This window comes from Phyllobates terribilis, unplaced genomic scaffold, assembly GCF_046119375.1.
Source record: "Phyllobates terribilis strain yellow unplaced genomic scaffold, ASM4611937v1 Scaffold_134__1_contigs__length_4944459, whole genome shotgun sequence".
In the NCBI taxonomy this organism is placed as follows: Eukaryota; Metazoa; Chordata; class Amphibia; order Anura; family Dendrobatidae; genus Phyllobates; species Phyllobates terribilis.
The window spans coordinates 4844193-4869077 of NW_027362894.1; the positions used below are offsets into that span (position 1 = coordinate 4844193).

A 24885-nucleotide genomic window follows, 5' to 3' on the forward strand; every position below is an offset into this window, starting at 1 on the left:
GTGAGTTTAAAAGGCTGCTGTTGATAACAAGGGCATTTGCTAAATAGATGGTGTGTGTGCAACAATATACTGAAAGGTCAATTATATTGTGCAGCTTATCTCACCACCTGTAGTTATTTAGGTGAAAGCTCCAAAATGCTTGCCTAATATGTCTGTTTATCCAAAAGGAAGTAAAAAGGGAGAGCTAGAAAGATAGCATTGCATCACATTACATGGCAATGCAATGCACAGTTGCTGAAGTTGAACCAAAATGAGCTTGTAATCTGGCTTCTGCAACTTTGAACATGAAAAATCCAATGAGGAGAAGAAAAGCAAAGCCAAAGAGTCCATCCCAAAATCCGACAAACAAGCAAAATGAACAAAAAACATTGAATTCAATTCTTTCTGATTTTAGAAACTGCATTAAAGAAGGGGTGCACCGGTCCTGGAGATACTGCAATACCAGGTCAATGCGTGGAGTGGACAGAGCAAGCTCTTTTTCCATCTCCCTGTTCTAAAAATCCATTTAATATATGGTCCCCAGATAGGGGACGTATCAGATATTAAACTGATAAGAACAGATTTTTTGATTGAATATATCTTTTATTAGCACTAAAAATAAGTTAACAGACAGTGTACAGTGCCGCAGCCCAGTACACCCAGAATTCTACATCATATTTACATAGCATGAGGATACGACGCACTAACTAGACACATCACACCCCTATGCTACACAAAACACTCAATCTGAAAGAAAAAGCATGTCAATCAATACAGTACGACGAACCGTGATAAGGGATGGGGATTGGGAAAAAGGGGATGGGGAGGGGAAAATCACAGGCCCGAAGCTTTATTGAAAGACAAGACACATAAGGGGAGAGGGGGAGGAGGGGTTTAGTCCTCATCCTCGTCCTCCGGACCGTCCTCGATGGAATAGTCTCTGAGCAGGCTGTGGATCAGCCTGCGGCAGTCCTGGATGGACATCCTCTCCCTCCTCAAGATGAGCCGGTTCCTGGCGACCCAAACGGCATCCTTGAAGCAGTTCATAAGGTGCCAAGCCTCCTGGATGGCTCCGACGGTATGAACCCCAGGGAAGAGTCCATAAAGCACAGAATGGTGCGATAGGCTCGCCCTGGGGACAGAGTTCCTCAGGTCGTCCTCAAGGGCAGTCAACAGGCGCTGTGCAAATCAGATACTACACTTGATCTTAGCCAAAAGGCCGAGAAGCGATAACCAGAATTGGTTTCAAACTACGGAGCCACCCAAGGATCCTGAAAAGTCCATTTGTGGAGATGAGCTCCTGGACTCCCGTTAAGAAGACATGTTGTCAACCTCTAGATCCCTTACATGCCTGCACTTTTCGGCTTGCTGCTGCTGCAATCCACGCGTTTTAGATCTGCATAACTCCACCTCTTTAAACACAGCACCTTCACCCCCTGCTGTTCCCACCCGCCTCAACACCGTTGGAAGGGAGGAGAACCAATTAAGGCGGGGGGTGGGGTGGAACGAGCAGCTGTCTACCCTTAGCAGGAGGGCTCCTGATTACATACCTCTCCTGCTGCTGCTGGCTGTCCAGCAGCAGACTGAAGGTGGCTGCTGCTGTGCACAGGTATATAAAGGCTCAGAGCCTATTATGACACGCGCAGCCAGCGTTCCATTGCCACATTCCATCTACTGCAGGCAGGATACCTGGCTGGCTGAATGTCGCTGAGAAGCTCACAGAGACCGCCATAAGCAACAGTTTAACAGAATGCCACAGACTAATCAACCAAACTTTTTGGGTTGGGTTCTCTTTTATAGTCTGCAGGCATTAAATGAAAGAAGTCAGTGTTCCAGCAGAAGGAGACAACGTTTCAGAAAAGGCATTGTAGCAAACCAAAAAAGAAATTTTAAGCGCAGCAGAGTAACCAGCGCACATACCTGTTAGCTCAGGTGAGTTTAAAAGGCTGCTGTTGATAACAAGGGCATTTGCTAAATAGATGGTGTGTGTGCAACAATATACTGAAAGGTCAATTATATTGTGCAGCTTATCTCACCACCTGTAGTTATTTAGGTGAAAGCTCCAAAATGCTTGCCTAATATGTCTGTTTATCCAAAAGGAAGTAAAAAGGGAGAGCTAGAAAGATAGCATTGCATCACATTACATGGCAATGCAATGCACAGTTGCTGAAGTTGAACCAAAATGAGCTTGTAATCTGGCTTCTGCAACTTTGAACATGAAAAATCCAATGAGGAGAAGAAAAGCAAAGCCAAAGAGTCCATCCCAAAATCCGACAAACAAGCAAAATGAACAAAAAACATTGAATTCAATTCTTTCTGATTTTAGAAACTGCATTAAAGAAGGGGTGCACCGGTCCTGGAGATACTGCAATACCAGGTCAATGCGTGGAGTGGACAGAGCAAGCTCTTTTTCCATCTCCCTGTTCTAAAAATCCATTTAATATATGGTCCCCAGATAGGGGACGTATCAGATATTAAACTGATAAGAACAGATACTACACTTGATCTTAGCCAACAGGCCGAGAAGCGATAACCAGAATTGGTTTCAAACTACGGAGCCACCCAAGGATCCTGAAAAGTCCATTTGTGGAGATGAGCTCCTGGACTCCCGTTAAGAAGACATGTTGTCAACCTCTAGATCCCTTACATGCCTGCACTTTTCGGCTTGCTGCTGCTGCAATCCACGCGTTTTAGATCTGCATAACTCCACCTCTTTAAACACAGCACCTTCACCCCCTGCTGTTCCCACCCGCCTCAACACCGTTGGAAGGGAGGAGAACCAATTAAGGCGGGGGGTGGGGTGGAACGAGCAGCTGTCTACCCTTAGCAGGAGGGCTCCTGATTACATACCTCTCCTGCTGCTGCTGCTGCTGGCTGTCCAGCAGCAGACTGAAGGTGGCTGCTGCTGTGCACAGGTATATAAAGGCTCAGAGCCTATTATGACACGCGCAGCCAGCGTTCCATTGCCACATTCCATCTACTGCAGGCAGGATACCTGGCTGGCTGAATGTCGCTGAGAAGCTCACAGAGACCGCCATAAGCAACAGTTTAACAGAATGACACAGACTAATCAACCAAACTTTTTGGGTTGGGTTCTCTTTTATAGTCTGCAGGCATTAAATGAAAGAAGTCAGTGTTCCAGCAGAAGGAGACAACGTTTCAGAAAAGGCATTGTAGCAAACCAAAAAAGAAATTTTAAGCGCAGCAGAGTAACCAGCGCACATACCTGTTAGCTCAGGTGAGTTTAAAAGGCTGCTGTTGATAACAAGGGCATTTGCTAAATAGATGGTGTGTGTGCAACAATATACTGAAAGGTCAATTATATTGTGCAGCTTATCTCACCACCTGTAGTTATTTAGGTGAAAGCTCCAAAATGCTTGCCTAATATGTCTGTTTATCCAAAAGGAAGTAAAAAGGGAGAGCTAGAAAGATAGCATTGCATCACATTACATGGCAATGCAATGCACAGTTGCTGAAGTTGAACCAAAATGAGCTTGTAATCTGGCTTCTGCAACTTTGAACATGAAAAATCCAATGAGGAGAAGAAAAGCAAAGCCAAAGAGTCCATCCCAAAATCCGACAAACAAGCAAAATGAACAAAAAACATTGAATTCAATTCTTTCTGATTTTAGAAACTGCATTAAAGAAGGGGTGCACCGGTCCTGGAGATACTGCAATACCAGGTCAATGCGTGGAGTGGACAGAGCAAGCTCTTTTTCCATCTCCCTGTTCTAAAAATCCATTTAATATATGGTCCCCAGATAGGGGACGTATCAGATATTAAACTGATAAGAACAGATACTACACTTGATCTTAGCCAAAAGGCCGAGAAGCGATAACCAGAATTGGTTTCAAACTACGGAGCCACCCAAGGATCCTGAAAAGTCCATTTGTGGAGATGAGCTCCTGGACTCCCGTTAAGAAGACATGTTGTCAACCTCTAGATCCCTTACATGCCTGCACTTTTCGGCTTGCTGCTGCTGCAATCCACGCGTTTTAGATCTGCATAACTCCACCTCTTTAAACACAGCACCTTCACCCCCTGCTGTTCCCACCCGCCTCAACACCGTTGGAAGGGAGGAGAACCAATTAAGGCGGGGGGTGGGGTGGAACGAGCAGCTGTCTACCCTTAGCAGGAGGGCTCCTGATTACATACCTCTCCTGCTGCTGCTGCTGCTGGCTGTCCAGCAGCAGACTGAAGGTGGCTGCTGCTGTGCACAGGTATATAAAGGCTCAGAGCCTATTATGACACGCGCAGCCAGCGTTCCATTGCCACATTCCATCTACTGCAGGCAGGATACCTGGCTGGCTGAATGTCGCTGAGAAGCTCACAGAGACCGCCATAAGCAACAGTTTAACAGAATGCCACAGACTAATCAACCAAACTTTTTGGGTTGGGTTCTCTTTTATAGTCTGCAGGCATTAAATGAAAGAAGTCAGTGTTCCAGCAGAAGGAGACAACGTTTCAGAAAAGGCATTGTAGCAAACCAAAAAAGAAATTTTAAGCGCAGCAGAGTAACCAGCGCACATACCTGTTAGCTCAGGTGAGTTTAAAAGGCTGCTGTTGATAACAAGGGCATTTGCTAAATAGATGGTGTGTGTGCAACAATATACTGAAAGGTCAATTATATTGTGCAGCTTATCTCACCACCTGTAGTTATTTAGGTGAAAGCTCCAAAATGCTTGCCTAATATGTCTGTTTATCCAAAAGGAAGTAAAAAGGGAGAGCTAGAAAGATAGCATTGCATCACATTACATGGCAATGCAATGCACAGTTGCTGAAGTTGAACCAAAATGAGCTTGTAATCTGGCTTCTGCAACTTTGAACATGAAAAATCCAATGAGGAGAAGAAAAGCAAAGCCAAAGAGTCCATCCCAAAATCCGACAAACAAGCAAAATGAACAAAAAACATTGAATTCAATTCTTTCTGATTTTAGAAACTGCATTAAAGAAGGGGTGCACCGGTCCTGGAGATACTGCAATACCAGGTCAATGCGTGGAGTGGACAGAGCAAGCTCTTTTTCCATCTCCCTGTTCTAAAAATCCATTTAATATATGGTCCCCAGATAGGGGACGTATCAGATATTAAACTGATAAGAACAGATACTACACTTGATCTTAGCCAACAGGCCGAGAAGCGATAACCAGAATTGGTTTCAAACTACGGAGCCACCCAAGGATCCTGAAAAGTCCATTTGTGGAGATGAGCTCCTGGACTCCCGTTAAGAAGACATGTTGTCAACCTCTAGATCCCTTACATGCCTGCACTTTTCGGCTTGCTGCTGCTGCAATCCACGCGTTTTAGATCTGCATAACTCCACCTCTTTAAACACAGCACCTTCACCCCCTGCTGTTCCCACCCGCCTCAACACCGTTGGAAGGGAGGAGAACCAATTAAGGCGGGGGGTGGGGTGGAACGAGCAGCTGTCTACCCTTAGCAGGAGGGCTCCTGATTACATACCTCTCCTGCTGCTGCTGCTGCTGGCTGTCCAGCAGCAGACTGAAGGTGGCTGCTGCTGTGCACAGGTATATAAAGGCTCAGAGCCTATTATGACACGCGCAGCCAGCGTTCCATTGCCACATTCCATCTACTGCAGGCAGGATACCTGGCTGGCTGAATGTCGCTGAGAAGCTCACAGAGACCGCCATAAGCAACAGTTTAACAGAATGCCACAGACTAATCAACCAAACTTTTTGGGTTGGGTTCTCTTTTATAGTCTGCAGGCATTAAATGAAAGAAGTCAGTGTTCCAGCAGAAGGAGACAACGTTTCAGAAAAGGCATTGTAGCAAACCAAAAAAGAAATTTTAAGCGCAGCAGAGTAACCAGCGCACATACCTGTTAGCTCAGGTGAGTTTAAAAGGCTGCTGTTGATAACAAGGGCATTTGCTAAATAGATGGTGTGTGTGCAACAATATACTGAAAGGTCAATTATATTGTGCAGCTTATCTCACCACCTGTAGTTATTTAGGTGAAAGCTCCAAAATGCTTGCCTAATATGTCTGTTAATCCAAAAGGAAGTAAAAAGGGAGAGCTAGAAAGATAGCATTGCATCACATTACATGGCAATGCAATGCACAGTTGCTGAAGTTGAACCAAAATGAGCTTGTAATCTGGCTTCTGCAACTTTGAACATGAAAAATCCAATGAGGAGAAGAAAAGCAAAGCCAAAGAGTCCATCCCAAAATCCGACAAACAAGCAAAATGAACAAAAAACATTGAATTCAATTCTTTCTGATTTTAGAAACTGCATTAAAGAAGGGGTGCACCGGTCCTGGAGATACTGCAATACCAGGTCAATGCGTGGAGTGGACAGAGCAAGCTCTTTTTCCATCTCCCTGTTCTAAAAATCCATTTAATATATGGTCCCCAGATAGGGGACGTATCAGATATTAAACTGATAAGAACAGATACTACACTTGATCTTAGCCAAAAGGCCGAGAAGCGATAACCAGAATTGGTTTCAAACTACGGAGCCACCCAAGGATCCTGAAAAGTCCATTTGTGGAGATGAGCTCCTGGACTCCCGTTAAGAAGACATGTTGTCAACCTCTAGATCCCTTACATGCCTGCACTTTTCGGCTTGCTGCTGCTGCAATCCACGCGTTTTAGATCTGCATAACTCCACCTCTTTAAACACAGCACCTTCACCCCCTGCTGTTCCCACCCGCCTCAACACCGTTGGAAGGGAGGAGAACCAATTAAGGCGGGGGGTGGGGTGGAACGAGCAGCTGTCTACCCTTAGCAGGAGGGCTCCTGATTACATACCTCTCCTGCTGCTGCTGCTGCTGGCTGTCCAGCAGCAGACTGAAGGTGGCTGCTGCTGTGCACAGGTATATAAAGGCTCAGAGCCTATTATGACACGCGCAGCCAGCGTTCCATTGCCACATTCCATCTACTGCAGGCAGGATACCTGGCTGGCTGAATGTCGCTGAGAAGCTCACAGAGACCGCCATAAGCAACAGTTTAACAGAATGCCACAGACTAATCAACCAAACTTTTTGGGTTGGGTTCTCTTTTATAGTCTGCAGGCATTAAATGAAAGAAGTCAGTGTTCCAGCAGAAGGAGACAACGTTTCAGAAAAGGCATTGTAGCAAACCAAAAAAGAAATTTTAAGCGCAGCAGAGTAACCAGCGCACATACCTGTTAGCTCAGGTGAGTTTAAAAGGCTGCTGTTGATAACAAGGGCATTTGCTAAATAGATGGTGTGTGTGCAACAATATACTGAAAGGTCAATTATATTGTGCAGCTTATCTCACCACCTGTAGTTATTTAGGTGAAAGCTCCAAAATGCTTGCCTAATATGTCTGTTTATCCAAAAGGAAGTAAAAAGGGAGAGCTAGAAAGATAGCATTGCATCACATTACATGGCAATGCAATGCACAGTTGCTGAAGTTGAACCAAAATGAGCTTGTAATCTGGCTTCTGCAACTTTGAACATGAAAAATCCAATGAGGAGAAGAAAAGCAAAGCCAAAGAGTCCATCCCAAAATCCGACAAACAAGCAAAATGAACAAAAAACATTGAATTCAATTCTTTCTGATTTTAGAAACTGCATTAAAGAAGGGGTGCACCGGTCCTGGAGATACTGCAATACCAGGTCAATGCGTGGAGTGGACAGAGCAAGCTCTTTTTCCATCTCCCTGTTCTAAAAATCCATTTAATATATGGTCCCCAGATAGGGGACGTATCAGATATTAAACTGATAAGAACAGATACTACACTTGATCTTAGCCAAAAGGCCGAGAAGCGATAACCAGAATTGGTTTCAAACTACGGAGCCACCCAAGGATCCTGAAAAGTCCATTTGTGGAGATGAGCTCCTGGACTCCCGTTAAGAAGACATGTTGTCAACCTCTAGATCCCTTACATGCCTGCACTTTTCGGCTTGCTGCTGCTGCAATCCACGCGTTTTAGATCTGCATAACTCCACCTCTTTAAACACAGCACCTTCACCCCCTGCTGTTCCCACCCGCCTCAACACCGTTGGAAGGGAGGAGAACCAATTAAGGCGGGGGGTGGGGTGGAACGAGCAGCTGTCTACCCTTAGCAGGAGGGCTCCTGATTACATACCTCTCCTGCTGCTGCTGCTGCTGGCTGTCCAGCAGCAGACTGAAGGTGGCTGCTGCTGTGCACAGGTATATAAAGGCTCAGAGCCTATTATGACACGCGCAGCCAGCGTTCCATTGCCACATTCCATCTACTGCAGGCAGGATACCTGGCTGGCTGAATGTCGCTGAGAAGCTCACAGAGACCGCCATAAGCAACAGTTTAACAGAATGCCACAGACTAATCAACCAAACTTTTTGGGTTGGGTTCTCTTTTATAGTCTGCAGGCATTAAATGAAAGAAGTCAGTGTTCCAGCAGAAGGAGACAACGTTTCAGAAAAGGCATTGTAGCAAACCAAAAAAGAAATTTTAAGCGCAGCAGAGTAACCAGCGCACATACCTGTTAGCTCAGGTGAGTTTAAAAGGCTGCTGTTGATAACAAGGGCATTTGCTAAATAGATGGTGTGTGTGCAACAATATACTGAAAGGTCAATTATATTGTGCAGCTTATCTCACCACCTGTAGTTATTTAGGTGAAAGCTCCAAAATGCTTGCCTAATATGTCTGTTTATCCAAAAGGAAGTAAAAAGGGAGAGCTAGAAAGATAGCATTGCATCACATTACATGGCAATGCAATGCACAGTTGCTGAAGTTGAACCAAAATGAGCTTGTAATCTGGCTTCTGCAACTTTGAACATGAAAAATCCAATGAGGAGAAGAAAAGCAAAGCCAAAGAGTCCATCCCAAAATCCGACAAACAAGCAAAATGAACAAAAAACATTGAATTCAATTCTTTCTGATTTTAGAAACTGCATTAAAGAAGGGGTGCACCGGTCCTGGAGATACTGCAATACCAGGTCAATGCGTGGAGTGGACAGAGCAAGCTCTTTTTCCATCTCCCTGTTCTAAAAATCCATTTAATATATGGTCCCCAGATAGGGGACGTATCAGATATTAAACTGATAAGAACAGATACTACACTTGATCTTAGCCAAAAGGCCGAGAAGCGATAACCAGAATTGGTTTCAAACTACGGAGCCACCCAAGGATCCTGAAAAGTCCATTTGTGGAGATGAGCTCCTGGACTCCCGTTAAGAAGACATGTTGTCAACCTCTAGATCCCTTACATGCCTGCACTTTTCGGCTTGCTGCTGCTGCAATCCACGCGTTTTAGATCTGCATAACTCCACCTCTTTAAACACAGCACCTTCACCCCCTGCTGTTCCCACCCGCCTCAACACCGTTGGAAGGGAGGAGAACCAATTAAGGCGGGGGGTGGGGTGGAACGAGCAGCTGTCTACCCTTAGCAGGAGGGCTCCTGATTACATACCTCTCCTGCTGCTGCTGCTGCTGGCTATCCAGCAGCAGACTGAAGGTGGCTGCTGCTGTGCACAGGTATATAAAGGCTCAGAGCCTATTATGACACGCGCAGCCAGCGTTCCATTGCCACATTCCATCTACTGCAGGCAGGATACCTGGCTGGCTGAATGTCGCTGAGAAGCTCACAGAGACCGCCATAAGCAACAGTTTAACAGAATGCCACAGACTAATCAACCAAACTTTTTGGGTTGGGTTCTCTTTTATAGTCTGCAGGCATTAAATGAAAGAAGTCAGTGTTCCAGCAGAAGGAGACAACGTTTCAGAAAAGGCATTGTAGCAAACCAAAAAAGAAATTTTAAGCGCAGCAGAGTAACCAGCGCACATACCTGTTAGCTCAGGTGAGTTTAAAAGGCTGCTGTTGATAACAAGGGCATTTGCTAAATAGATGGTGTGTGTGCAACAATATACTGAAAGGTCAATTATATTGTGCAGCTTATCTCACCACCTGTAGTTATTTAGGTGAAAGCTCCAAAATGCTTGCCTAATATGTCTGTTTATCCAAAAGGAAGTAAAAAGGGAGAGCTAGAAAGATAGCATTGCATCACATTACATGGCAATGCAATGCACAGTTGCTGAAGTTGAACCAAAATGAGCTTGTAATCTGGCTTCTGCAACTTTGAACATGAAAAATCCAATGAGGAGAAGAAAAGCAAAGCCAAAGAGTCCATCCCAAAATCCGACAAACAAGCAAAATGAACAAAAAACATTGAATTCAATTCTTTCTGATTTTAGAAACTGCATTAAAGAAGGGGTGCACCGGTCCTGGAGATACTGCAATACCAGGTCAATGCGTGGAGTGGACAGAGCAAGCTCTTTTTCCATCTCCCTGTTCTAAAAATCCATTTAATATATGGTCCCCAGATAGGGGACGTATCAGATATTAAACTGATAAGAACAGATACTACACTTGATCTTAGCCAAAAGGCCGAGAAGCGATAACCAGAATTGGTTTCAAACTACGGAGCCACCCAAGGATCCTGAAAAGTCCATTTGTGGAGATGAGCTCCTGGACTCCCGTTAAGAAGACATGTTGTCAACCTCTAGATCCCTTACATGCCTGCACTTTTCGGCTTGCTGCTGCTGCAATCCACGCGTTTTAGATCTGCATAACTCCACCTCTTTAAACACAGCACCTTCACCCCCTGCTGTTCCCACCCGCCTCAACACCGTTGGAAGGGAGGAGAACCAATTAAGGCGGGGGGTGGGGTGGAACGAGCAGCTGTCTACCCTTAGCAGGAGGGCTCCTGATTACATACCTCTCCTGCTGCTGCTGCTGCTGGCTGTCCAGCAGCAGACTGAAGGTGGCTGCTGCTGTGCACAGGTATATAAAGGCTCAGAGCCTATTATGACACGCGCAGCCAGCGTTCCATTGCCACATTCCATCTACTGCAGGCAGGATACCTGGCTGGCTGAATGTCGCTGAGAAGCTCACAGAGACCGCCATAAGCAACAGTTTAACAGAATGCCACAGACTAATCAACCAAACTTTTTGGGTTGGGTTCTCTTTTATAGTCTGCAGGCATTAAATGAAAGAAGTCAGTGTTCCAGCAGAAGGAGACAACGTTTCAGAAAAGGCATTGTAGCAAACCAAAAAAGAAATTTTAAGCGCAGCAGAGTAACCAGCGCACATACCTGTTAGCTCAGGTGAGTTTAAAAGGCTGCTGTTGATAACAAGGGCATTTGCTAAATAGATGGTGTGTGTGCAACAATATACTGAAAGGTCAATTATATTGTGCAGCTTATCTCACCACCTGTAGTTATTTAGGTGAAAGCTCCAAAATGCTTGCCTAATATGTCTGTTTATCCAAAAGGAAGTAAAAAGGGAGAGCTAGAAAGATAGCATTGCATCACATTACATGGCAATGCAATGCACAGTTGCTGAAGTTGAACCAAAATGAGCTTGTAATCTGGCTTCTGCAACTTTGAACATGAAAAATCCAATGAGGAGAAGAAAAGCAAAGCCAAAGAGTCCATCCCAAAATCCGACAAACAAGCAAAATGAACAAAAAACATTGAATTCAATTCTTTCTGATTTTAGAAACTGCATTAAAGAAGGGGTGCACCGGTCCTGGAGATACTGCAATACCAGGTCAATGCGTGGAGTGGACAGAGCAAGCTTTTTTTCCATCTCCCTGTTCTAAAAATCCATTTAATATATGGTCCCCAGATAGGGGATGTATCAGATATTAAACTGATAAGAACAGATACTACACTTGATCTTAGCCAAAAGGCCGAGAAGCGATAACCAGAATTGGTTTCAAACTACGGAGCCACCCAAGGATCCTGAAAAGTCCATTTGTGGAGATGAGCTCCTGGACTCCCGTTAAGAAGACATGTTGTCAACCTCTAGATCCCTTACATGCCTGCACTTTTCGGCTTGCTGCTGCTGCAATCCACGCGTTTTAGATCTGCATAACTCCACCTCTTTAAACACAGCACCTTCACCCCCTGCTGTTCCCACCCGCCTCAACACCGTTGGAAGGGAGGAGAACCAATTAAGGCGGGGGGTGGGGTGGAACGAGCAGCTGTCTACCCTTAGCAGGAGGGCTCCTGATTACATACCTCTCCTGCTGCTGCTGCTGCTGGCTGTCCAGCAGCAGACTGAAGGTGGCTGCTGCTGTGCACAGGTATATAAAGGCTCAGAGCCTATTATGACACGCGCAGCCAGCGTTCCATTGCCACATTCCATCTACTGCAGGCAGGATACCTGGCTGGCTGAATGTCGCTGAGAAGCTCACAGAGACCGCCATAAGCAACAGTTTAACAGAATGCCACAGACTAATCAACCAAACTTTTTGGGTTGGGTTCTCTTTTATAGTCTGCAGGCATTAAATGAAAGAAGTCAGTGTTCCAGCAGAAGGAGACAACGTTTCAGAAAAGGCATTGTAGCAAACCAAAAAAGAAATTTTAAGCGCAGCAGAGTAACCAGCGCACATACCTGTTAGCTCAGGTGAGTTTAAAAGGCTGCTGTTGATAACAAGGGCATTTGCTAAATAGATGGTGTGTGTGCAACAATATACTGAAAGGTCAATTATATTGTGCAGCTTATCTCACCACCTGTAGTTATTTAGGTGAAAGCTCCAAAATGCTTGCCTAATATGTCTGTTTATCCAAAAGGAACTAAAAAGGGAGAGCTAGAAAGATAGCATTGCATCACATTACATGGCAATGCAATGCACAGTTGCTGAAGTTGAACCAAAATGAGCTTGTAATCTGGCTTCTGCAACTTTGAACATGAAAAATCCAATGAGGAGAAGAAAAGCAAAGCCAAAGAGTCCATCCCAAAATCCGACAAACAAGCAAAATGAACAAAAAACATTGAATTCAATTCTTTCTGATTTTAGAAACTGCATTAAAGAAGGGGTGCACCGGTCCTGGAGATACTGCAATACCAGGTCAATGCGTGGAGTGGACAGAGCAAGCTCTTTTTCCATCTCCCTGTTCTAAAAATCCATTTAATATATGGTCCCCAGATAGGGGACGTATCAGATATTAAACTGATAAGAACAGATACTACACTTGATCTTAGCCAAAAGGCCGAGAAGCGATAACCAGAATTGGTTTCAAACTACGGAGCCACCCAAGGATCCTGAAAAGTCCATTTGTGGAGATGAGCTCCTGGACTCCCGTTAAGAAGACATGTTGTCAACCTCTAGATCCCTTACATGCCTGCACTTTTCGGCTTGCTGCTGCTGCAATCCACGCGTTTTAGATCTGCATAACTCCACCTCTTTAAACACAGCACCTTCACCCCCTGCTGTTCCCACCCGCCTCAACACCGTTGGAAGGGAGGAGAACCAATTAAGGCGGGGGGTGGGGTGGAACGAGCAGCTGTCTACCCTTAGCAGGAGGGCTCCTGATTACATACCTCTCCTGCTGCTGCTGCTGCTGGCTGTCCAGCAGCAGACTGAAGGTGGCTGCTGCTGTGCACAGGTATATAAAGGCTCAGAGCCTATTATGACACGCGCAGCCAGCGTTCCATTGCCACATTCCATCTACTGCAGGCAGGATACCTGGCTGGCTGAATGTCGCTGAGAAGCTCACAGAGACCGCCATAAGCAACAGTTTAACAGAATGCCACAGACTAATCAACCAAACTTTTTGGGTTGGGTTCTCTTTTATAGTCTGCAGGCATTAAATGAAAGAAGTCAGTGTTCCAGCAGAAGGAGACAACGTTTCAGAAAAGGCATTGTAGCAAACCAAAAAAGAAATTTTAAGCGCAGCAGAGTAACCAGCGCACATACCTGTTAGCTCAGGTGAGTTTAAAAGGCTGCTGTTGATAACAAGGGCATTTGCTAAATAGATGGTGTGTGTGCAACAATATACTGAAAGGTCAATTATATTGTGCAGCTTATCTCACCACCTGTAGTTATTTAGGTGAAAGCTCCAAAATGCTTGCCTAATATGTCTGTTTATCCAAAAGGAAGTAAAAAGGGAGAGCTAGAAAGATAGCATTGCATCACATTACATGGCAATGCAATGCACAGTTGCTGAAGTTGAACCAAAATGAGCTTGTAATCTGGCTTCTGCAACTTTGAACATGAAAAATCCAATGAGGAGAAGAAAAGCAAAGCCAAAGAGTCCATCCCAAAATCCGACAAACAAGCAAAATGAACAAAAAACATTGAATTCAATTCTTTCTGATTTTAGAAACTGCATTAAAGAAGGGGTGCACCAGTCCTGGAGATACTGCAATACCAGGTCAATGCGTGGAGTGGACAGAGCAAGCTCTTTTTCCATCTCCCTGTTCTAAAAATCCATTTAATATATGGTCCCCAGATAGGGGACGTATCAGATATTAAACTGATAAGAACAGATACTACACTTGATCTTAGCCAACAGGCCGAGAAGCGATAACCAGAATTGGTTTCAAACTACGGAGCCACCCAAGGATCCTGAAAAGTCCATTTGTGGAGATGAGCTCCTGGACTCCCGTTAAGAAGACATGTTGTCAACCTCTAGATCCCTTACATGCCTGCACTTTTCGGCTTGCTGCTGCTGCAATCCACGCGTTTTAGATCTGCATAACTCCACCTCTTTAAACACAGCACCTTCACCCCCTGCTGTTCCCACCCGCCTCAACACCGTTGGAAGGGAGGAGAACCAATTAAGGCGGGGGGTGGGGTGGAACGAGCAGCTGTCTACCCTTAGCAGGAGGGCTCCTGATTACATACCTCTCCTGCTGCTGCTGCTGCTGGCTGTCCAGCAGCAGACTGAAGGTGGCTGCTGCTGTGCACAGGTATATAAAGGCTCAGAGCCTATTATGACACGCGCAGCCAGCGTTCCATTGCCACATTCCATCTACTGCAGGCAGGATACCTGGCTGGCTGAATGTCGCTGAGAAGCTCACAGAGACCGCCATAAGCAACAGTTTAACAGAATGCCACAGACTAATCAACCAAACTTTTTGGGTTGGGTTCTCTTTTATAGTCTGCAGGCATTAAATGAAAGAAGTCAGTGTTCCAGCAGAAGGAGACAACGTTTCAGAAAAGGCATTGTAGCAAACCAAAAAAGAAATTTTAAGCGCAGCAGAGTAACCAGCGCACATACCTGTTAGCTCAGGTGAGTTTAAAAGGCTGCTGTTGATAACAAGGGCATTTGCTAAATAGATGGTGTGTGTGCAACAATATACTGAAAGGTCAATTATATTGTGCAGCTTATCTCACCACCTGTAGTTATTTAGGTGAAAGCTCCAAAATGCTTGCCTAATATGTCTGTTTATCCAAAAGGAAGTAAAAAGGGAGAGCTAGAAAGATAGCATTGCATCACATTACATGGCAATGCAATGCACAGTTGCTGAAGTTGAACCAAAATGAGCTTGTAATCTGGCTTCTGCAACTTTGAACATGAAAAATCCAATGAGGAGAAGAAAAGCAAAGCCAAAGAGTCCATCCCAAAATCCGACAAACAAGCAAAATGAACAAAAAACATTGAATTCAATTCTTTCTGATTTTAGAAACTGCATTAAAGAAGGGGTGCACCGGTCCTGGAGATACTGCAATACCAGGTCAATGCGTGGAGTGGACAGAGCAAGCTCTTTTTCCATCTCCCTGTTCTAAAAATCCATTTAATATATGGTCCCCAGATAGGGGACGTATCAGATATTAAACTGATAAGAACAGATACTACACTTGATCTTAGCCAAAAGGCCGAGAAGCGATAACCAGAATTGGTTTCAAACTACGGAGCCACCCAAGGATCCTGAAAAGTCCATTTGTGGAGATGAGCTCCTGGACTCCCGTTAAGAAGACATGTTGTCAACCTCTAGATCCCTTACATGCCTGCACTTTTCGGCTTGCTGCTGCTGCAATCCACGCGTTTTAGATCTGCATAACTCCACCTCTTTAAACACAGCACCTTCACCCCCTGCTGTTCCCACCCGCCTCAACACCGTTGGAAGGGAGGAGAACCAATTAAGGCGGGGGGTGGGGTGGAACGAGCAGCTGTCTACCCTTAGCAGGAGGGCTCCTGATTACATACCTCTCCTGCTGCTGCTGCTGCTGGCTGTCCAGCAGCAGACTGAAGGTGGCTGCTGCTGTGCACAGGTATATAAAGGCTCAGAGCCTATTATGACACGCGCAGCCAGCGTTCCATTGCCACATTCCATCTACTGCAGGCAGGATACCTGGCTGGCTGAATGTCGCTGAGAAGCTCACAGAGACCGCCATAAGCAACAGTTTAACAGAATGCCACAGACTAATCAACCAAACTTTTTGGGTTGGGTTCTCTTTTATAGTCTGCAGGCATTAAATGAAAGAAGTCAGTGTTCCAGCAGAAGGAGACAACGTTTCAGAAAAGGCATTGTAGCAAACCAAAAAAGAAATTTTAAGCGCAGCAGAGTAACCAGCGCACATACCTGTTAGCTCAGGTGAGTTTAAAAGGCTGCTGTTGATAACAAGGGCATTTGCTAAATAGATGGTGTGTGTGCAACAATATACTGAAAGGTCAATTATATTGTGCAGCTTATCTCACCACCTGTAGTTATTTAGGTGAAAGCTCCAAAATGCTTGCCTAATATGTCTGTTTATCCAAAAGGAAGTAAAAAGGGAGAGCTAGAAAGATAGCATTGCATCACATTACATGGCAATGCAATGCACAGTTGCTGAAGTTGAACCAAAATGAGCTTGTAATCTGGCTTCTGCAACTTTGAACATGAAAAATCCAATGAGGAGAAGAAAAGCAAAGCCAAAGAGTCCATCCCAAAATCCGACAAACAAGCAAAATGAACAAAAAACATTGAATTCAATTCTTTCTGATTTTAGAAACTGCATTAAAGAAGGGGTGCACCGGTCCTGGAGATACTGCAATACCAGGTCAATGCGTGGAGTGGACAGAGCAAGCTCTTTTTCCATCTCCCTGTTCTAAAAATCCATTTAATATATGGTCCCCAGATAGGGGACGTATCAGATATTAAACTGATAAGAACAGATACTACACTTGATCTTAGCCAAAAGGCCGAGAAGCGATAACCAGAATTGGTTTCAAACTACGGAGCCACCCAAGGATCCTGAAAAGTCCATTTGTGGAGATGAGCTCCTGGACTCCCGTTAAGAAGACATGTTGTCAACCTCTAGATCCCTTACATGCCTGCACTTTTCGGCTTGCTGCTGCTGCAATCCACGCGTTTTAGATCTGCATAACTCCACCTCTTTAAACACAGCACCTTCACCCCCTGCTGTTCCCACCCGCCTCAACACCGTTGGAAGGGAGGAGAACCAATTAAGGCGGGGGGTGGGGTGGAACGAGCAGCTGTCTACCCTTAGCAGGAGGGCTCCTGATTACATACCTCTCCTGCTGCTGCTGCTGCTGGCTATCCAGCAGCAGACTGAAGGTGGCTGCTGCTGTGCACAGGTATATAAAGGCTCAGAGCCTATTATGACACGCGCAGCCAGCGTTCCATTGCCACATTCCATCTACTGCAGGCAGGATACCTGGCTGGCTGAATGTCGCTGAGAAGCTCACAGAGACCGCCATAAGCAACAGTTTAACAGAATGCCACAGACTAATCAACCAAACTTTTTGGGTTGGGTTCTCTTTTATAGTCTGCAGGCATTAAATGAAAGAAGTCAGTGTTCCAGCAGAAGGAGACAACGTTTCAGAAAAGGCATTGTAGCAAACCAAAAAAGAAATTTTAAGCGCAGCAGAGTAACCAGCGCACATACCTGTTAGCTCAGGTGAGTTTAAAAGGCTGCTGTTGATAACAAGGGCATTTGCTAAATAGATGGTGTGTGTGCAACAATATACTGAAAGGTCAATTATATTGTGCAGCTTATCTCACCACCTGTAGTTATTTAGGTGAAAGCTCCAAAATGCTTGCCTAATATGTCTGTTTATCCAAAAGGAAGTAAAAAGGGAGAGCTAGAAAGATAGCATTGCATCACATTACATGGCAATGCAATGCACAGTTGCTGAAGTTGAACCAAAATGAGCTTGTAATCTGGCTTCTGCAACTTTGAACATGAAAAATCCAATGAGGAGAAGAAAAGCAAAGCCAAAGAGTCCATCCCAAAATCCGACAAACAAGCAAAATGAACAAAAAACATTGAATTCAATTCTTTCTGATTTTAGAAACTGCATTAAAGAAGGGGTGCACCGGTCCTGGAGATACTGCAATACCAGGTCAATGCGTGGAGTGGACAGAGCAAGCTCTTTTTCCATCTCCCTGTTCTAAAAATCCATTTAATATATGGTCCCCAGATAGGGGACGTATCAGATATTAAACTGATAAGAACAGATACTACACTTGATCTTAGCCAAAAGGCCGAGAAGCGATAACCAGAATTGGTTTCAAACTACGGAGCCACCCAAGGATCCTGAAAAGTCCATTTGTGGAGATGAGCTCCTGGACTCCCGTTAAGAAGACATGTTGTCAACCTCTAGATCCCTTACATGCCTGCACTTTTCGGCTTGCTGCTGCTGCAATCCACGCGTTTTAGATCTGCATAACTCCACCTCTTTAAACACAGCACCTTCACCCCCTGCTGTTCCCACCCGCCTCAACACCGTTGGAAGGGAGGAGAACCAATTAAGGCGGGGGGTGGGGTGGAACGAGCAGCTGTCTACCCTTAGCAGGAGGGCTCCTGATTACATACCTCTCCTGCTGCTGCTGCTGCTGGCTGTCCAGCAGCAGACTGAAGGTGGCTGCTGCTGTGCACAGGTATATAAAGGCTCAGAGCCTATTATGACACGCGCAGCCAGCGTTCCATTGCCACATTCCATCTACTGCAGGCAGGATACCTGGCTGGCTGAATGTCGCTGAGAAGCTCACAGAGACCGCCATAAGCAACAGTTTAACAGAATGCCACAGACTAATCAACCAAACTTTTTGGGTTGGGTTCTCTTTTATAGTCTGCAGGCATTAAATGAAAGAAGTCAGTGTTCCAGCAGAAGGAGACAACGTTTCAGAAAAGGCATTGTAGCAAACCAAAAAAGAAATTTTAAGCGCAGCAGAGTAACCAGCGCACATACCTGTTAGCTCAGGTGAGTTTAAAAGGCTGCTGTTGATAACAAGGGCATTTGCTAAATAGATGGTGTGTGTGCAACAATATACTGAAAGGTCAATTATATTGTGCAGCTTATCTCACCACCTGTAGTTATTTAGGTGAAAGCTCCAAAATGCTTGCCTAATATGTCTGTTTATCCAAAAGGAAGTAAAAAGGGAGAGCTAGAAAGATAGCATTGCATCACATTACATGGCAATGCAATGCACAGTTGCTGAAGTTGAACCAAAATGAGCTTGTAATCTGGCTTCTGCAACTTTGAACATGAAAAATCCAATGAGGAGAAGAAAAGCAAAGCCAAAGAGTCCATCCCAAAATCCGACAAACAAGCAAAATGAACAAAAAACATTGAATTCAATTCTTTCTGATTTTAGAAACTGCATTAAAGAAGGGGTGCACCGGTCCTGGAGATACTGCAATACCAGGTCAATGCGTGGAGTGGACAGAGCAAGCTCTTTTTCCATCTCCCTGTTCTAAAAATCCATTTAATATATGGTCCCCAGATAGGGGACGTATCAGATATTAAACTGATAAGAACAGATACTACACTTGATCTTAGCCAAAAGGCCGAGAAGCGATAACCAGAATTGGTTTCAAACTACGGAGCCACCCAAGGATCCTGAAAAGTCCATTTGTGGAGATGAGCTCCTGGACTCCCGTTAAGAAGACATGTTGTCAACCTCTAGATCCCTTACATGCCTGCACTTTTCGGCTTGCTGCTGCTGCAATCCACGCGTTTTAGATCTGCATAACTCCACCTCTTTAAACACAGCACCTTCACCCCCTGCTGTTCCCACCCGCCTCAACACCGTTGGAAGGGAGGAGAACCAATTAAGGCGGGGGGTGGGGTGGAACGAGCAGCTGTCTACCCTTAGCAGGAGGGCTCCTGATTACATACCTCTCCTGCTGCTGCTGCTGCTGGCTGTCCAGCAGCAGACTGAAGGTGGCTGCTGCTGTGCACAGGTATATAAAGGCTCAGAGCCTATTATGACACGCGCAGCCAGCGTTCCATTGCCACATTCCATCTACTGCAGGCAGGATACCTGGCTGGCTGAATGTCGCTGAGAAGCTCACAGAGACCGCCATAAGCAACAGTTTAACAGAATGCCACAGACTAATCAACCAAACTTTTTGGGTTGGGTTCTCTTTTATAGTCTGCAGGCATTAAATGAAAGAAGTCAGTGTTCCAGCAGAAGGAGACAACGTTTCAGAAAAGGCATTGTAGCAAACCAAAAAAGAAATTTTAAGCGCAGCAGAGTAACCAGCGCACATACCTGTTAGCTCAGGTGAGTTTAAAAGGCTGCTGTTGATAACAAGGGCATTTGCTAAATAGATGGTGTGTGTGCAACAATATACTGAAAGGTCAATTATATTGTGCAGCTTATCTCACCACCTGTAGTTATTTAGGTGAAAGCTCCAAAATGCTTGCCTAATATGTCTGTTTATCCAAAAGGAAGTAAAAAGGGAGAGCTAGAAAGATAGCATTGCATCACATTACATGGCAATGCAATGCACAGTTGCTGAAGTTGAACCAAAATGAGCTTGTAATCTGGCTTCTGCAACTTTGAACATGAAAAATCCAATGAGGAGAAGAAAAGCAAAGCCAAAGAGTCCATCCCAAAATCCGACAAACAAGCAAAATGAACAAAAAACATTGAATTCAATTCTTTCTGATTTTAGAAACTGCATTAAAGAAGGGGTGCACCGGTCCTGGAGATACTGCAATACCAGGTCAATGCGTGGAGTGGACAGAGCAAGCTCTTTTTCCATCTCCCTGTTCTAAAAATCCATTTAATATATGGTCCCCAGATAGGGGACGTATCAGATATTAAACTGATAAGAACAGATACTACACTTGATCTTAGCCAAAAGGCCGAGAAGCGATAACCAGAATTGGTTTCAAACTACGGAGCCACCCAAGGATCCTGAAAAGTCCATTTGTGGAGATGAGCTCCTGGACTCCCGTTAAGAAGACATGTTGTCAACCTCTAGATCCCTTACATGCCTGCACTTTTCGGCTTGCTGCTGCTGCAATCCACGCGTTTTAGATCTGCATAACTCCACCTCTTTAAACACAGCACCTTCACCCCCTGCTGTTCCCACCCGCCTCAACACCGTTGGAAGGGAGGAGAACCAATTAAGGCGGGGGGTGGGGTGGAACGAGCAGCTGTCTACCCTTAGCAGGAGGGCTCCTGATTACATACCTCTCCTGCTGCTGCTGCTGCTGGCTGTCCAGCAGCAGACTGAAGGTGGCTGCTGCTGTGCACAGGTATATAAAGGCTCAGAGCCTATTATGACACGCGCAGCCAGCGTTCCATTGCCACATTCCATCTACTGCAGGCAGGATACCTGGCTGGCTGAATGTCGCTGAGAAGCTCACAGAGACCGCCATAAGCAACAGTTTAACAGAATGCCACAGACTAATCAACCAAACTTTTTGGGTTGGGTTCTCTTTTATAGTCTGCAGGCATTAAATGAAAGAAGTCAGTGTTCCAGCAGAAGGAGACAACGTTTCAGAAAAGGCATTGTAGCAAACCAAAAAAGAAATTTTAAGTGCAGCAGAGTAACCAGCGCACATACCTGTTAGCTCAGGTGAGTTTAAAAGGCTGCTGTTGATAACAAGGGCATTTGCTAAATAGATGGTGTGTGTGCAACAATATACTGAAAGGTCAATTATATTGTGCAGCTTATCTCACCACCTGTAGTTATTTAGGTGAAAGCTCCAAAATGCTTGCCTAATATGTCTGTTTATCCAAAAGGAAGTAAAAAGGGAGAGCTAGAAAGATAGCATTGCATCACATTACATGGCAATGCAATGCACAGTTGCTGAAGTTGAACCAAAATGAGCTTGTAATCTGGCTTCTGCAACTTTGAACATGAAAAATCCAATGAGGAGAAGAAAAGCAAAGCCAAAGAGTCCATCCCAAAATCCGACAAACAAGCAAAATGAACAAAAAACATTGAATTCAATTCTTTCTGATTTTAGAAACTGCATTAAAGAAGGGGTGCACCGGTCCTGGAGATACTGCAATACCAGGTCAATGCGTGGAGTGGACAGAGCAAGCTCTTTTTCCATCTCCCTGTTCTAAAAATCCATTTAATATATGGTCCCCAGATAGGGGACGTATCAGATATTAAACTGATAAGAACAGATACTACACTTGATCTTAGCCAAAAGGCCGAGAAGCGATAACCAGAATTGGTTTCAAACTACGGAGCCACCCAAGGATCCTGAAAAGTCCATTTGTGGAGATGAGCTCCTGGACTCCCGTTAAGAAGACATGTTGTCAACCTCTAGATCCCTTACATGCCTGCACTTTTCGGCTTGCTGCTGCTGCAATCCACGCGTTTTAGATCTGCATAACTCCACCTCTTTAAACACAGCACCTTCACCCCCTGCTGTTCCCACCCGCCTCAACACCGTTGGAAGGGAGGAGAACCAATTAAGGCGGGGGGTGGGGTGGAACGAGCAGCTGTCTACCCTTAGCAGGAGGGCTCCTGATTACATACCTCTCCTGCTGCTGCTGCTGCTGGCTGTCCAGCAGCAGACTGAAGGTGGCTGCTGCTGTGCACAGGTATATAAAGGCTCAGAGCCTATTATGACACGCGCAGCCAGCGTTCCATTGCCACATTCCATCTACTGCAGGCAGGATACCTGGCTGGCTGAATGTCGCTGAGAAGCTCACAGAGACCGCCATAAGCAACAGTTTAACAGAATGCCACAGACTAATCAACCAAACTTTTTGGGTTGGGTTCTCTTTTATAGTCTGCAGGCATTAAATGAAAGAAGTCAGTGTTCCAGCAGAAGGAGACAACGTTTCAGAAAAGGCATTGTAGCAAACCAAAAAAGAAATTTTAAGCGCAGCAGAGTAACCAGCGCACATACCTGTTAGCTCAGGTGAGTTTAAAAGGCTGCTGTTGATAACAAGGGCATTTGCTAAATAGATGGTGTGTGTGCAACAATATACTGAAAGGTCAATTATATTGTGCAGCTTATCTCACCACCTGTAGTTATTTAGGTGAAAGCTCCAAAATGCTTGCCTAATATGTCTGTTTATCCAAAAGGAAGTAAAAAGGGAGAGCTAGAAAGATAGCATTGCATCACATTACATGGCAATGCAATGCACAGTTGCTGAAGTTGAACCAAAATGAGCTTGTAATCTGGCTTCTGCAACTTTGAACATGAAAAATCCAATGAGGAGAAGAAAAGCAAAGCCAAAGAGTCCATCCCAAAATCCGACAAACAAGCAAAATGAACAAAAAACATTGAATTCAATTCTTTCTGATTTTAGAAACTGCATTAAAGAAGGGGTGCACCGGTCCTGGAGATACTGCAATACCAGGTCAATGCGTAGAGTGGACAGAGCAAGCTCTTTTTCCATCTCCCTGTTCTAAAAATCCATTTAATATATGGTCCCCAGATAGGGGACGTATCAGATATTAAACTGATAAGAACAGATACTACACTTGATCTTAGCCAAAAGGCCGAGAAGCGATAACCAGAATTGGTTTCAAACTACGGAGCCACCCAAGGATCCTGAAAAGTCCATTTGTGGAGATGAGCTCCTGGACTCCCGTTAAGAAGACATGTTGTCAACCTCTAGATCCCTTACATGCCTGCACTTTTCGGCTTGCTGCTGCTGCAATCCACGCGTTTTAGATCTGCATAACTCCACCTCTTTAAACACAGCACCTTCACCCCCTGCTGTTCCCACCCGCCTCAACACCGTTGGAAGGGAGGAGAACTAATTAAGGCGGGGGGTGGGGTGGAACGAGCAGCTGTCTACCCTTAGCAGGAGGGCTCCTGATTACATACCTCTCCTGCTGCTGCTGCTGCTGGCTGTCCAGCAGCAGACTGAAGGTGGCTGCTGCTGTGCACAGGTATATAAAGGCTCAGAGCCTATTATGACACGCGCAGCCAGCGTTCCATTGCCACATTCCATCTACTGCAGGCAGGATACCTGGCTGGCTGAATGTCGCTGAGAAGCTCACAGAGACCGCCATAAGCAACAGTTTAACAGAATGCCACAGACTAATCAACCAAACTTTTTGGGTTGGGTTCTCTTTTATAGTCTGCAGGCATTAAATGAAAGAAGTCAGTGTTCCAGCAGAAGGAGACAACGTTTCAGAAAAGGCATTGTAGCAAACCAAAAAAGAAATTTTAAGCGCAGCAGAGTAACCAGCGCACATACCTGTTAGCTCAGGTGAGTTTAAAAGGCTGCTGTTGATAACAAGGGCATTTGCTAAATAGATGGTGTGTGTGCAACAATATACTGAAAGGTCAATTATATTGTGCAGCTTATCTCACCACCTGTAGTTATTTAGGTGAAAGCTCCAAAATGCTTGCCTAATATGTCTGTTTATCCAAAAGGAAGTAAAAAGGGAGAGCTAGAAAGATAGCATTGCATCACATTACATGGCAATGCAATGCACAGTTGCTGAAGTTGAACCAAAATGAGCTTGTAATCTGGCTTCTGCAACTTTGAACATGAAAAATCCAATGAGGAGAAGAAAAGCAAAGCCAAAGAGTCCATCCCAAAATCCGACAAACAAGCAAAATGAACAAAAAACATTGAATTCAATTCTTTCTGATTTTAGAAACTGCATTAAAGAAGGGGTGCACCGGTCCTGGAGATACTGCAATACCAGGTCAATGCGTGGAGTGGACAGAGCAAGCTCTTTTTCCATCTCCCTGTTCTAAAAATCCATTTAATATATGGTCCCCAGATAGGGGACGTATCAGATATTAAACTGATAAGAACAGATACTACACTTGATCTTAGCCAAAAGGCCGAGAAGCGATAACCAGAATTGGTTTCAAACTACGGAGCCACCCAAGGATCCTGAAAAGTCCATTTGTGGAGATGAGCTCCTGGACTCCCGTTAAGAAGACATGTTGTCAACCTCTAGATCCCTTACATGCCTGCACTTTTCGGCTTGCTGCTGCTGCAATCCACGCGTTTTAGATCTGCATAA

General features: G+C 44.9%; 18 non-coding genes and 2 pseudogenes across 18 annotated transcripts; all 20 read right to left on the bottom strand.

Annotated features, from left to right (window-relative positions):
* Positions 1-408: 408 nt before the first annotated feature.
* LOC141204258 (U2 spliceosomal RNA) lies at positions 409-579 on the bottom strand (annotated as a pseudogene).
* Positions 580-1071: 492 nt separating this feature from the next.
* On the bottom strand, positions 1072-1210 carry LOC141204433 (U2 spliceosomal RNA; annotated as a pseudogene).
* Positions 1211-2319: 1109 nt separating this feature from the next.
* LOC141204132 (U2 spliceosomal RNA) lies at positions 2320-2510 on the bottom strand. Its single transcript, XR_012275104.1, has one exon. It is a non-coding gene; the product is annotated as a U2 spliceosomal RNA (small nuclear RNA).
* A 1115-nt stretch (positions 2511-3625) lies between these two features.
* On the bottom strand, positions 3626-3816 carry LOC141204018 (U2 spliceosomal RNA). The gene has a single exon (XR_012274993.1). It is a non-coding gene; the product is annotated as a U2 spliceosomal RNA (small nuclear RNA).
* A 1115-nt stretch (positions 3817-4931) lies between these two features.
* LOC141204133 (U2 spliceosomal RNA) lies at positions 4932-5122 on the bottom strand. The gene has a single exon (XR_012275105.1). It is a non-coding gene; the product is annotated as a U2 spliceosomal RNA (small nuclear RNA).
* Positions 5123-6237: 1115 nt separating this feature from the next.
* Positions 6238-6428, bottom strand: LOC141204020 (U2 spliceosomal RNA). The gene has a single exon (XR_012274995.1). It is a non-coding gene; the product is annotated as a U2 spliceosomal RNA (small nuclear RNA).
* A 1115-nt stretch (positions 6429-7543) lies between these two features.
* LOC141204021 (U2 spliceosomal RNA) lies at positions 7544-7734 on the bottom strand. Its single transcript, XR_012274996.1, has one exon. It is a non-coding gene; the product is annotated as a U2 spliceosomal RNA (small nuclear RNA).
* A 1115-nt stretch (positions 7735-8849) lies between these two features.
* Positions 8850-9040, bottom strand: LOC141204022 (U2 spliceosomal RNA). Its single transcript, XR_012274997.1, has one exon. It is a non-coding gene; the product is annotated as a U2 spliceosomal RNA (small nuclear RNA).
* Positions 9041-10155: 1115 nt separating this feature from the next.
* On the bottom strand, positions 10156-10346 carry LOC141204023 (U2 spliceosomal RNA). The gene has a single exon (XR_012274998.1). It is a non-coding gene; the product is annotated as a U2 spliceosomal RNA (small nuclear RNA).
* A 1115-nt stretch (positions 10347-11461) lies between these two features.
* Positions 11462-11652, bottom strand: LOC141204201 (U2 spliceosomal RNA). The gene has a single exon (XR_012275170.1). It is a non-coding gene; the product is annotated as a U2 spliceosomal RNA (small nuclear RNA).
* Positions 11653-12767: 1115 nt separating this feature from the next.
* Positions 12768-12958, bottom strand: LOC141204024 (U2 spliceosomal RNA). Its single transcript, XR_012274999.1, has one exon. It is a non-coding gene; the product is annotated as a U2 spliceosomal RNA (small nuclear RNA).
* A 1115-nt stretch (positions 12959-14073) lies between these two features.
* LOC141204163 (U2 spliceosomal RNA) lies at positions 14074-14264 on the bottom strand. The gene has a single exon (XR_012275134.1). It is a non-coding gene; the product is annotated as a U2 spliceosomal RNA (small nuclear RNA).
* A 1115-nt stretch (positions 14265-15379) lies between these two features.
* LOC141204025 (U2 spliceosomal RNA) lies at positions 15380-15570 on the bottom strand. The gene has a single exon (XR_012275000.1). It is a non-coding gene; the product is annotated as a U2 spliceosomal RNA (small nuclear RNA).
* A 1115-nt stretch (positions 15571-16685) lies between these two features.
* Positions 16686-16876, bottom strand: LOC141204026 (U2 spliceosomal RNA). The gene has a single exon (XR_012275001.1). It is a non-coding gene; the product is annotated as a U2 spliceosomal RNA (small nuclear RNA).
* A 1115-nt stretch (positions 16877-17991) lies between these two features.
* On the bottom strand, positions 17992-18182 carry LOC141204027 (U2 spliceosomal RNA). Its single transcript, XR_012275002.1, has one exon. It is a non-coding gene; the product is annotated as a U2 spliceosomal RNA (small nuclear RNA).
* A 1115-nt stretch (positions 18183-19297) lies between these two features.
* Positions 19298-19488, bottom strand: LOC141204028 (U2 spliceosomal RNA). The gene has a single exon (XR_012275003.1). It is a non-coding gene; the product is annotated as a U2 spliceosomal RNA (small nuclear RNA).
* Positions 19489-20603: 1115 nt separating this feature from the next.
* Positions 20604-20794, bottom strand: LOC141204029 (U2 spliceosomal RNA). The gene has a single exon (XR_012275004.1). It is a non-coding gene; the product is annotated as a U2 spliceosomal RNA (small nuclear RNA).
* A 1115-nt stretch (positions 20795-21909) lies between these two features.
* Positions 21910-22100, bottom strand: LOC141204031 (U2 spliceosomal RNA). The gene has a single exon (XR_012275006.1). It is a non-coding gene; the product is annotated as a U2 spliceosomal RNA (small nuclear RNA).
* Positions 22101-23215: 1115 nt separating this feature from the next.
* LOC141204126 (U2 spliceosomal RNA) lies at positions 23216-23406 on the bottom strand. The gene has a single exon (XR_012275098.1). It is a non-coding gene; the product is annotated as a U2 spliceosomal RNA (small nuclear RNA).
* A 1115-nt stretch (positions 23407-24521) lies between these two features.
* Positions 24522-24712, bottom strand: LOC141204032 (U2 spliceosomal RNA). Its single transcript, XR_012275007.1, has one exon. It is a non-coding gene; the product is annotated as a U2 spliceosomal RNA (small nuclear RNA).
* Between the last annotated feature and the right edge of the window lie 173 nt (positions 24713-24885).